Raw genomic sequence first — 13,520 nt, 5'->3', positions numbered from 1 at the left:
AGAAGACTTCGTGGATGCTGGACTATTTATATTGGTAACAATCTTTGGATACTGAACCTGTAATTTACTATTGCAAACTGAAGAACTACTGTGAAAGACCAAGACTGTGTAAAGACCAAGAGAAGTTGTATTTGTACCTGTATATATGAACTTTAATGTAAATAATTCTATCAACACTACAACAGTGTCTGTTTGGTTTCATCTCTGAGCAGTTCATTTCACCATAGCGCCCCCTGGCGTAGTCTGGTAACGCCGCACCTCTGTCAACGTGATGTTGTAAAAATTTCAACACAGGAAATGTTGGGTATCCTATTGAGATCTCTAAAAGGTTTCTCTTCATCAGAAGTATGGTTCAAGAACTGGGCTATAACTATGCCAGCCTGTGAACATACCGTCACCCCCTATTTGTATCCACAAGGGCCTTGCACTGTTGCAGCACTATAACATTTTTTGGGACATTTTCCTAAGCACTTCATTTGCTGCCTCAGCAAATCTTGCGATCACACCATTAGTCACATCATTGCCTTGTCTTTACCCAAGTAAGCAGCTAATTACCAGGCACAAATTACTGTTGCAATCTCTCAGTGTAGAAGATATTTTGAGGATATCTATTCATTATCTAATGAATAACAATCAAACTGAAGTACTGTATACCACAGAGGAAAAGACTCTTATTTGTTGGGGAAATTATCTCACATACACCAACTATCTCAATATGTGCCAGTTTCTGTATTATAAAAAATAATAATGTTCTACTATTTACTGCCCAATGGGTGTATGCAAGTCTATAATGTGAATGAATCTGGCAGCAGTAGTAAAGTGGAAGCAGGGCTCACAAACCTGAAACGTTGGTACACTATGACATCATCTGCCACCCGTCCACCCCAGGGTTCCCTGTTCTTTCTAAGCTTATCTGTGGTCTTCACAGTAATTGGCAAAGAAATGGATTTTCTTAGGAACAGTACGTACATTGAAGGAGCCTTGCAGCGCAATAGTTAAAATGTCAGTGCTCATGATCTGAACCATTAGGGCTGGGGACTAATATATTCTTGGGCCCAGAAGAAGACAGGAGTCTAGGGTAAAATTTATGACATATGTATGAACCATTTAGTATATATTGCAAATCGATATAGGGAGAGTAGAGGGGCTAACGAGGCTGGAATCTTTGACTCCAAAGGGGGGAGGGTGTACTTTAGATAGAGGGATTAGCCAGTTTTTTTTTCTTTTTCTTTTTCTTGTTCTTTTTTTTTTGCATACGTGGTCTGGTTTTTTTTGTTTTTGTCTTTTTTTCTTTCCTTCTCTTTCTTTTTTGATGTTTTTATGGTTTCTGTATGTAAGAAAATTATTAATAAAAAAAGTAAAAAAAAAAAGCTCTGTACGAACTGTTATTAGTAGAGATGGGGAAACTTGATAACCCACGAACCACAAACTTGATGACCCATGAACCCTCAGTGACCTGATGAACAACGAATCAATTTGTCAGGGCATAGCAATCAATACGTCATATGCCACAGGGCACAGCAAGAGGAGGGGATCGGGGACCAAAGGGATCCCACAGCTGCAGGCTGGGGATCCCTTTGATCGCTCTTTGATCCCTTCCTTCCCCTTCTTATTCCGCGCAAGCATAAGAAGAGGAAAGGGGAACCAAACCACCTCTCAGCCCCGGGGGTGGGATTATCTTTGGGCAGGCTTTAGCAAGAGTTATATTCATTGTTTCATATTGTTGGGATCTCTGGACCCCAAGAATACAAAGCAACTAATATCTGACAAATCAGGGATATTTAACGAATAGCATGATTTTTTTTCATATTCATCCCCATGTCTAGTTATTAGCGATTTCAGAGAACAGAACAGGAATTGCCTAAATCCACCCAGTTATTTATCCAGTCAATGCATAAATTATGAAATGGTACTTTTCTCCTCACATGGGTTAGCAAAGATAGGATGTGAGCCACGAGCTGGGATCTGGGATTTGACACAAAAGAAACCTTAATGTTCTCTAATGGGCAAGGGTGTTTCCTCAACAATGTACTCATAAAGGGCCTGAGCTGGTTTTGGAGGTGGTTTGGGGAACGGCTGTTTTTTATCTGGAATATTCACAGGTCAGGTGGGGGAGAAATATGTGAGTTGTCTGAAAGTGAAGCACTTTAATTTTCTCCTGGGCAGAGTTGTCTCCTGTTGGGCAGTGGATCTGGATCTGCCTGTTCTCATTCATTTGCACTGTATTTCTGTATTTGCAAATACTGTAAAAGTAAAGTTACAAATGCTGTCAAGTAAACTAAAGTTGTCCCTGGAACTCTTCACCACTTGAATTTATGAATGATATTTACTGCTTTTATAGACTGCAAGGTACTTAATTTAAGAGCAATTTTTATAAAAACTCAGAGTTGTAAGTTGACATTGCCTTATTAGGAAATGAGGTTGAGAAAAAGGCCTAAATCAAGCTGCTAGTCTCTACAGTAGATCCACCTAATCAATGGGATTCACGTGAGGGTTGTCTTAGTGTTCAGCAAGTGAACTGATTCAATGGATCTGCTTAAGCAAGGACAAGCAATTGGATTTAGGCCTTTAGTGTAACATGTAATATGAAATTTAAGGGGCAGATATGGAGGCAGTGACAGATTTTACTTTCTTGGACTCCATGATCACTGCAGATAGTGACAACAGCCAAAAAATTAAAAGACGCCTTCTTCTTGGGAGGAAATCGATGACAAACCTAGACAGCATCTTAAAAAGCAGAGACATCACTTTGCCGACAAAGGTCTGCATAGTCAAAGCTATGGTTTTTCCAGTAGCAATGTATGGAAATGAGAGCTGGATCATAAAGAAGGCTGACTGCCAAAGAACTGATGCTTTTGAATTGTGGTGCTGGAGGAGACTCTTGAGAGTCCCCTGGACTGCAAAGAGAACAAACCTATCAATTTTGAAGGAAATCAACCCTGAGTACTCACTGGAAGGACAGATCCTGAAGCTGAGGCTCCAACACTTTGGCCATCTCATGAGAAGAGAAGACTCCCTGGAAAAGACTCTGATGTTGGGAAAGTGTGAAGGCAAGAGGAGAAGGGGACAACAGAAGACAAGATGGTTGGACAGTGTCATCAAAGCTACCAACATGAATTTGACCCAACTCTGGGAGGCTGTGGAAGACAGGAGGGCCTGGCGTGCTCTGTTCCATAGAGTCATGAAGACTCAGATAAAACTTAACAACTAAACAACAACAATCACAAGAGATGGCAGCCAAGTACATGCAACAGCTGGTAGCTAAGTACACATAAGTTTTTGTATGTGGAATACTTACATATCATTTCCCTTTTATCCTGGCTCTCTCTTCCTTCTTCTATTACTTCCCCCAAGTCAATATTTTGCAGAGATGCAGAAAGTTTTTTGTGGGGGGTTTAGCCTGCAAGGTTCCCAGTGTAGTAATGCAATGGACTAGGACTTTGGAGAATAGGGTTCGAATTCCTTCTGAGCCATGGAAATTGACTGGGGGCATGGAACTGGTAAAACCACTCCTTATATATCGTACCTGTTAGTATCACTATAAGTTGGTTCTGACATGATAGCACACAATAACAACAGCAATAGCCTGTAGAGTCCCATAGTCCACATGGCCTCTTGAATGTGTGAATTACTAAATTACTAAACATACTTAATTAAAAAGAAAAAAAGAGATTAACTGTGCAGAAATAGCCCTAGTGACTTCCCAGGGAGAGAGGCTGGTGCAGTTCTTTCTCTCCAGTTTAAGTGATCTGTGCAAAGTAAACCAAGTGAAAACATCTCTAGGGCAACTAATGTGAGTTGACAACCCCCTGCAGGGTTCTTCCTCAGCCAACCGAATGGTTAAAGTGCCGTGAATAAAAGCAGGCTTGCTTCAAAAACAGGCAGATCACAATTCTCTGCCCTTCAGACCTTCATCCTATCTATACAGACTACTGGACAGCCTTTGAACTGCAGGAAATCCTATGCATGCTGAGAGTAATAGAATAAGTCATGCTTTCATGGGCCCACTGGTGTTTGAAGCCGGTGCCATTATTCATTTAACTATAAGCATGTTCTTTGATGAGGAGGATACAGCCGTTAAGTGTACTGTAGGAGATTTCATTCATCACCAGTTTCATGCCCTGATCTTTCTAGTTTTTCCTTTTTTGCTTTTTAGGTGGGGGAGGGAATGTGGTTTTGCCAGCTCATTTGTGATTAGAACTTAGAATGTTAGTCTGATGGTTTTAAGGAAAAGAACGAAAGAAAAGAAGCCTTCCATAACTGAGCATGATGGCTCTCTTTGGTTGTTGTTACAAATGGCTCCAGCATGCTTATGTACATTCTTCTTCATAAGCAACATTCCAAACTCTGTTGATGATTCTTCTCTGTTCTTTTCTTCGCTGTTTTATACAAATGTGCGTCCCCCGCCAAAAAAAATTATGTTTTGCTGTTCTTGTTGCTTTTTTATTGTTATTGTTATTGCCATTGCTTTTTGTTTTGGTAGAAAGTACTTATAACGTAAGAAATGTTATTTGAAAAGTGACAGAACTGGGGCATCCAGGCAGATATTTTCCTTTCCGGCCCAGAGGTGGAGCAAGGAGGGTTTTCACACTGCCCTGTGTTTTTTTGGAAATGGGGTGGGAGTAGACTTTTGTCCTGTGGGATCTATTTTTATTGAATCTGAGAGTTCTAGTCTAAAAAGAATTCTAGTCCACCAGGAGCAAAACAGTAGCTGACTGGGACAGATATATGCTAAGAATGAACGGACATGATGCTTCTGAGCAGACGCTCCATTCGGGAGTTTGTGTTCAGGCCCAGAATCAACTTCAGAAACTTAATTTAAGAGAAAAAAATAGCTTTTTTAAAAAAATTATTAGTTGGATGCCACAGTCCTTTGCTAATCTACTGCAAATTGCCCAGGAATCTATCAACAAATCCTGATTTATCTTCTATTTACTGCTGTTCTATGGTATAATCCTATACATGTTTACTCTGAAGTGTTTGAAGGACACTGTTCTGTGGTAAATGGAATATTATGATTTACACAACATTGTCCTATGTAGGCCTATAGGTCAATAAAATAAACTGATTTGATTGACCAGTAGCACCCCCACCTGGATAAGAAATGCCTAATAATGGCAGCTCATGCATCGTTAATCTCAAAAATAGACTACTGCAACACTTTTTATGTAGGGCTGCCCTTGAAAACAGTACGGAAACGTCAGCAGGTTCAAAATGCAGTGACCAGACTACTTTCTGAGACTAGTAGTTTTGATCATACTTCATGTCTCCAGTCCTGCATTTGCTCCCAGTCAGTTTCTATGCTCAATTCAAGGTGCTGTTTATGACCTATAAAACCTTTAACAAATTAGGGCCTTTATATTTGTTTGAATGTTTCTTCCAGTTCACTCGTCTCTGAATCCACTTTGTTCAAAGTGACCACACCAAGGGAGAGTAAAATGGTGACAATGAGGAACTGGACCTTCTAAGTGATGGCTCCTATTCTGTGGAATAAGGGCCAGGCTCCTTCCTCCTTATGGATAGAACTCTAGACTCTCTAAAAAAAACTTTAAGAACACATCCCCAGGTGTTGTTAATCATAATTTTTAAATGTAGGTCTTTTCTTTTTTATGTACTGTGTTCAAGTTTACCATATTGATTGTGCTGATATATAGGGGTGGAGCTGGGTTTGGGTGTGGTTTTCTTTCATGTTTTATTATATAAATCACCTAGAATAGTGGGTGTTCACAGATGGGGTAGTATACAAACTAACTAAATACAGTGATGCCTCGACTTACGAACATCCTGACTTACGACCATTTCAAGTTACGACCAACTCTGGCTGCAAAATTTTGTTTCAATTTGTGGCTGGAGCTTTGAGTTGCGACAGGAAAAAGACAGGGGAAAAAGGCGGGGAATTCAAATTGCTAACCATTGGTAGGCGAAGAGGGTGCTTCTTTGTAGCTCTTTCACCCCAACGGTAAGAGTGAGTGTGATCGGAGGAGGCTTCGGACTGCATGGTAAGGTGCTGCTTTCTGCTTTTTAAAAACTGTTCTGGGTGGGTTTTGCAGGGTGGGTTTGGGCTGGTGGGGGTTATGTTTCTGTGCTGCATTGTTTTGTTTTTTGGTGATTTTTTTGGCAGCCCCAGCGCCTTCTGATGGGGCTTGCTCTGTTGTGTATTTTTGGGTTTTTTAAAAAAGCCCCAGCACCTTTGGGGCTTGCTCTGTTGTTTATTTTTGGGTGGGTTTTTTTTCCTTTGGTTTTTTTACTTTTTTGGCAGCCCCAGCGCCTTCCGATGGGGCTTGCTCTATTATTTTTGCTTTTTTTAAGCCCCAGAGCCTGCACAGCTTGCTGTGTTGTTGTTGTTGTTGTTGTTGTTGTTGTTGTTGTTGTTGTTGTTGTTGTTGTTGTTGTTGTTGTTGTTGTTGTTGTTGTTGTTTTGTAGCCCCAGCACCTTTTGATGGGGCTTGCTCTGTTGTTTATCTTTGGCCATTTTTTAAAAGCCCCAGCGCCTTCAGGGCTTGCTCTTTGTTTATTTTTGTTTTTTAAGCCCCAGCACCTTCCGATGGGGCTTGCTATGTGGTTTTTTTTGGGGGGGGTTGTATTTTTTTCTTCTAGAACAGATTAATCGCGTTCCAATGCATTTCAATGGGAAATGGTGCCTCAACGTATGACTATTTCGAGTTACGTCTATCTTCTGGAACAGATTATGGTCGTAAGTTGAGGCACCACTGTAAATCAATTCAAGGAGACTTATTCTTAACTAAGTAGGAACAGAACTGCAGTTTTAACTCAGGATGAACAAACTGCCCCTTTCTGTAAACTGTTTAAGATTCTGATATAATATTCTGGAATTCTACTCTGGCTGAGTTCCATTGTGCATGTAAGGAGACAGATATTTCATGGACATCACCATTTGTGCTGTTGAAGACTGTCCAAGCGGTGTGATTCTATGCTACTACTTAGGCAGAAATGTCCATTCAATACTAACATCGGCAAAATCTGTAGTAAATGTATATTTAATTTTTATTAAGAAAGTTAAAAATTAAAAAAAGCAACAAGGTATTTTTTCTGAATAATATATTTATTTTATTGAAGTGATGCAACCCTCCCTCCCTCCCTCCTTTCTGATTTCAGGAAACAACTATAAATAGACTTTAGGGGGCAACATCTCTTGTCTCTTTCTTTTACAACTGTTCATAGTTTAACTATAAACTACTATTGTTTTCGGTGTTGTTTTGCTATTTTTCTATAAGGAGAAAGGGATCATTACCAGTGACATTCGCTGTATGAATTCCTTTACGATGGCTAATGAAATTTATTTCTGTGACATGTAGCAAAAAGATTGCATAAACTCTCCTGACATACAAGGCCTGATTGATGGCAGAACGATGAGATATGGTAGAAGATGGGTATAAATCTGATCTTTGCAGCTTCAGAAGCTAAGAAAGGATCTTGAGAGTTTTTTAAAAATGGAGCCTCTTTGAGATGGTCTTGATTCACCTCTTGTAAATGTGAGGTAGGCAGGGATACAAATTCATTTCCTCTCCAATCCAAATTTCCTCCATTTAATATTTTGAAAAGACAGATCTATTGGGAGAATACTAAACTGCTTTGCTGTTGTGTCAATAGCATTTAGCTGGATGTGCTTTGAATTCAGTGGAATGAAAATCATGCCAATTTAAAAACATTTGGGTGATGTTCAAATAGAACTGAGGCTCCCTAGAGGAGACTGGATCTGAAGCTGGGGTCTTTGAAATCTTCATTAGTGATTCAGATTTGGGGGAATACAGAGCCCCACTATATTTCTGTAAATATTGACACATTTCTCTCCAGGTTCTCCATACAAGATGCCAGAGAGGGGAGGGAATGAGGACAGTAGTTTTGTGACTGATAACTCTAGCTCTCAAGGATAGTAAATATCCCAGCTTCAAGATCTAACACCCACCTTCAGATCATAGAATCATAGAATAATTGAGTTGGAAGGGGCTTGTAAAGCCATCAAGTTCAACTCCCTGCTCAATTCAAGAATGCAAATTAAAGCTGATCTGACAAATACTTGTCCAATATTCTATCCAATGCATCCAGCATTAGAGCACTCACCACCTCCCCAGGTAATTGGTTCCATCGTTCTACCGCTCTAACAGTTAAGAAGTTTTTCCAGATATTGAGCCTAAATCTGGTTTCTGTAGCTTGAATACATTATTACATGTCTCACATTCTGTGATGACTAAGAACAGATTCTACCCCTGCTCTGTATGACTACATTTCAAGTACTTGAAAAATGCCATCATACCTCCCCTCAATCTTCTTTTCTCAAGGCTAAACATTCCCAGTATTTCTGTTTTTCCTCCTAGAGCTTGGATTTCGAGTCCTCTGGTCATCCTTGTTTGTTAGCACCCTTCTTAAATTGCAGTATCCAGAACTGAACACAGTACTCTAGATGAGGCCTGGGGACTAGGATCCTGTGGGATTGTCACATACAGCACTGATGGTGCCTGTCTGTCATGGGTTTGGAGGGAAAGTTCCATCCTATGGGGAGTGGAAGGCGGGACATCAGGGGGGAGGAGCTGTACTGTATATATGTTTGGAGCTTGTGTGGAGAGTGAGGAGTGGGAGTCTGTGTGTCAGACTGGGTACAACTGTTAGTCAGTTAGTACATACCTGATAGGTTCAGGTTTCTATCTAGGTAGCCAGAACTGATAGGTTCAGGGTCTGTGCGTTACCTTAAAGTGTTCGGGGGGAACCAATCTGTTGTGTGTGTATGATTTGGACTATGCCACGTTCCATTATCCTGTTTACCTGATCTTTTTATTTACCCTGTTTGTTATTTCAATAAACCTTGTTCTTTTGTTTATTAAAATCCATTCCTGGTCTGTCTGACTCCTTATAGGGAATGGTTGGTGGCAGCATAATTAAAGGGTGGTATACTCCAGTAGGTCTGGGGTTGTCACATTGATCTAGTTAGAACTTGGAAGAGCTCATTTCTAGCTTTTAAAAGGGAGGTTACTATTTCACACTTACTTTCCTCCTTCATTTTTCCCCAGTTGGGATGCGTCCAAGGGGTCCAGAAGGGACCATTTGCGAGGGGGTTGCCTGATCACCATTTGCTACCCTAAGAAATAAAGCCTCCTGCAATCCAAAACTCCCCGCATCTCTTCATCTGGAACCTGGCAGGCTTGATCCCTTAAGAAGAGGTAACCATTTCTGAAAATTTCGTATGATTCTTCCAAGATCAAAATCTGTTGATCACATTTTATTTTCTGAAATAAAAATGTAAAGGCGCATGCCAGAACCAACCCTTTATGACTAATAAGGCTCTGACTAGCCTGTGTTGAAACCAGTTTTTTTGTTAATATAATGCTGTCTTCATCAAGCAGTTTGATGGCAGCTTTAGAACAGATGAAGGGGAAAAAATGACTCCTTGACATTTAGGCAAAGAAATGTCAAAGAGGAAATATCACTCATTAACCTCAAGAGATTTGTGATCAGGGCATTGGAAGCTCTGAACAATTATAAGTGTGAAGTGCTCTTTTCTCTTGTCTAGCTGATGAGCTTGATACTCAGGGAACACAACGTATTTATGGATAAAACCCTGGAGGCACAAAGTTTTGTATATGAAATTACCACTCTTGGGAAAGGGACTTCCCAGAAATCCAGCAGAACCACTGGATATACTGGTAGAGTGGGTGCTCCTGGTAGAGTTTTAGCTCCCAAACAATCACTTTTCCAAGCTTTGTGAGATTGTGATGTTGAGCAAGGTGGGCACATCCAAAATTCCAAAGCTTAATAAAAGTCAGCTTATGGCACAGTTACACTATGAGAATGATTCAAGATAAAGATTGGGGTTTTTTCAAGTCCATTTAAATACATGTGGCAGTCACATGGTTTTTGGGTTGGTGTGTGCCTCCTCTTGGGAAAACTTCTAACCCATTTTTAATCTGTGATGCATATTGGTCAAGGGGGCTATGTGGGCTTTTAGAACCACTGAATCTGAGGCTTTGTCCTGCACCCACCTGCCCTCATACTGGTGGCCTCTCACAGCCACTAGCTACTGCTGCTGTGATGTTATTTTTCATTTTTTCATTTTTTTAAAGAAAAAAAATTCTTGCAATCTGGTATAGTGCTAGTTCAATTGACAGACTGAAATAAATTAAAACAGAAGTTCCCCTTCATCTCGGCACTCATGCACAGAGACAGACAGACACACACACATACACAAACCTGGTGGAGAAGGAAGAGTGACAGCAGCCTGGGCTGGCAAGAGGGAAGGAACACCAGTGAATGGCATAGAAAAACTGACCAGAGACATTGACAAGATCAATTAAAAAGAAGGGAGCATTCCCCCACCCCGACCTTTCTCTCTCTGCTAGGTTTTTTTTTCAGATAGGACTGCAAGGTTTTTCCTGGAGCCTGAAACCCATGATTCTGACATCCATTACCTGACAAACCCCACAGACATAATTTACACCAACAGAGGCATCCAAATATGCCAAATGATTCAATGATTTCACAAGCAATTTGAAATAAATGACTGTCTCACAGCTTGCTTTCCAAAACAAAAAACCATACTCCCCAAACAAAAAAACCCACACTTTTCTGTCGCTCATAAAACTGGAATTTTAGAAATCTATTTCAAAAATGCCAAACCCAATTTAAAAATAGTTTTTCCCCATATGTATCTGAGCCCTTAGATGTGAGAGCATGGGTTCATTTTAGGTTATGTTGGCGAGAGTGAATTCTTCCCTTTCCTCAATTCAGTAGAAGGGGAACAAAGGATTTGTTCAGATGTGTTACCTGTCTTCAAGGAGAGCTGTTAGCATAACTGGATTTGTCAGGATAGTTCTATTTTTAAAGGAATGTCCCAAACTAGCCTATCTACACAGAGAGAGTTCTAATCTGACATTTCATTTTGAAAAGGAGAATTTTTTTTAAAGTACTGTACGCTTTTTTCAACAAGGTTCTCAGAAACGGCTACATTGACATCTTTGCAGCAGAACAACATAAATGGGGAGAAATGGCTGTACAAGTTGTGTGATCACACATCCCTTTGGTCAACACTTCTTATTTGCCTGAGGCTCTTCTACAGCCATTTATTTCTCTTTTGCATATCACACCCTGAGGCTCCTAAAGGAAATAAGAAAGTTGCACCAAGGAGACAGGTGTATGCTGTCCATTTTCTGCTGTGCATGGAAGAAATCTAAGAGCTCCCTGACCAAATATACTAGGGTTTCAGTTAAAGCACAAAATAAACCACCCACCCCCCAAGCTTGAGCATAATGTAAACAATGGTTGGCTGGTGTCTGGATGGGAAACTCACCAGAAATCCCAGAATATCCAGGTGGATCTAGGAAAGCATCCTGTCTGAAACCATGAAGAGCCATTGTCAGTCTAAGTTGGCTCCAACGTTGGGTGGGCCTTGGAGTGAGATGAACGTAAACACTAGAGTAATAGACCAACAATCTGACTCAGTGGCTGAAATCCTGTTGCTTATCATAAGCTAAATTGTAACTTTTGGCCTATTCCTTCCTGGCAGGCAAACTGTTCCTGCCATGATCCTTGGAGGCACATACTTGTGTTGGCTTAGTGCATGTGTAGACATACCTAAAAAATTATGGCACAGAGGCTTGGTTTACTAGGAGGAACAGAGTGAAAATTAAGATTTTAAAAATTGTTTTACATTGTGCTGGTTTTTGATCCATTTTCGGTTGTATGTATGGCCATGTCATTGTGTTTGTTCTGTGTGTGGCCATTTCCTGTATTGACATCTTGGTGATGTGTTTGAGGTGATGCAGAATGCTGTCCCCATCAGGAAATCAGCAATTATGTCTGCTGTCCAAACTGTTTCCCTTTCTAATTTGTTTTTAAATAAACTGTTCAACTTTAGCTCCGCATCACATAGATACTGGAGTTCTGTCTTTCTGCAACACTGATGCAGCACTGTCACTCAGAATATAAAAGAGAAAAAGGAAAGAATGCAGGTAGACCTATGGGTAGATCAAAGTAGCCACCCTGCGTCTATTTAAAGCCATTTGAAGAGCAGTGTATCAACCAAATCAACACAGTTCAATTGAAAATGCCCTGTAATGATAGGGTCAGTGGCACAAAGAGCACATGACATGAATTGATATAATAAAATCCTGACACACCTCTCAGATTATTTGGCCAATATAGTCACGCCCTCAGTCTGTTATAAAATCATAGAATCATAGAATAGTGAAGTTGGAAGAGGCCTATAAGGCCATGAAGTCCAGCCTACTGCTCGATGCAGGAATACAAATCAAAGAATATCTGCCAGCTGGTTGTCTAAGTTTCTCTTGAATGCCACCAGTGTTGGAGAACTCACCAGCTCTTGAGAGAATTGGTTTTGTTCTTGTACTGCTCTAACAGTGAGGACATTTTTACTGATATTCAATCGAAATCTGGCTTCCTGTAACTTGAGCCCATTGTTGTGTGTCCTGCACTCGGGGATGATTGAGATCCTGCCCCTCCTCTGTATGACAGCCTTTCAAGTATTTGAAAAGTGTCATCATATCACCCCTCTGTCTTCTTTTCTCGAGGCTAAACATACTCAGTTCTTTCAGTTTCTCCTCATAGGGCTTGGTTACCAGCTCCCTGATCATCCTTGTTGCCCTCTTATGAACTTGTTCCAATTTGTCAGCATCCTTCTTGATGTGTGGTGTCCTAAACTGGACACAGTACTCAAGGTGAGGCCTAACCAGTGCTGAATAGAGAGGAATGAGCACCTCATGGGATTTGGAAACTATACTTCTGTGAATGCACCCTAAGATAGCATTTGACTGTGTGGACCACAGCAAACTATGGATAGTTCTTAAAGAAATGGGAGTGCCTGACCACCTTATCTGTCTCCTGAGTAATCTATACTGTATGTGGGACAGGACGCAACTGTTAGAACTGGATATGGAACAACTGATTGGTTCAAAATTGGGAAAGGAGTATTACAAGGCTGTATATTGTCCCCCTGCTTATTTAATTTATATGCAGATTACATCATGCGAAAGGCAGGACTGGAGGACTCACAAACCGGAATTAAGATTGCCGGAAGAAATGTCAGCAACCTCCAATATGCAGATGATACCACTCTGATGGCAGAAAGTGAGGAGGAATTAAAGAACCTCTTAATGAGGGTGAAAGAGAAGAGCGCAAAAATGGTCTGAAGATCAACATAAAAAAAATCCTAACATCATGGCCACTGGTCCCATCACCTCCTGGCAAATAGAAGGGGAAGATATGGAGGCAGTGACAGATTTTACCTTCTTGGGCTCCATGATCACTGCAGATGTGACAGCAGCCATAAAATTAATAGACACCTGCTTCTTGGGAGGAAAGCGATGACAAACCCAGATAGCCTCTTAGAAAGCAGAGACCTCAACTTGTTGACAAAGGTCCGCATTGTCAAAGCTATAGTTTTTCCTGTAGTGATGCATGGAAGTGAGAGCTGGACCAGAAAGAAGGCTGACCACCAAAGAATTGATGCTTTTGAATTGTGGTGCTGGACTGTTGAGATCCCCTGGACTGTA

This window comes from Pogona vitticeps, chromosome 2 (genome assembly GCF_051106095.1).
Source record: "Pogona vitticeps strain Pit_001003342236 chromosome 2, PviZW2.1, whole genome shotgun sequence".
Taxonomy (NCBI): domain Eukaryota; kingdom Metazoa; phylum Chordata; class Lepidosauria; order Squamata; family Agamidae; genus Pogona; species Pogona vitticeps.
This window is presented reverse-complemented; position numbering follows the sequence as displayed.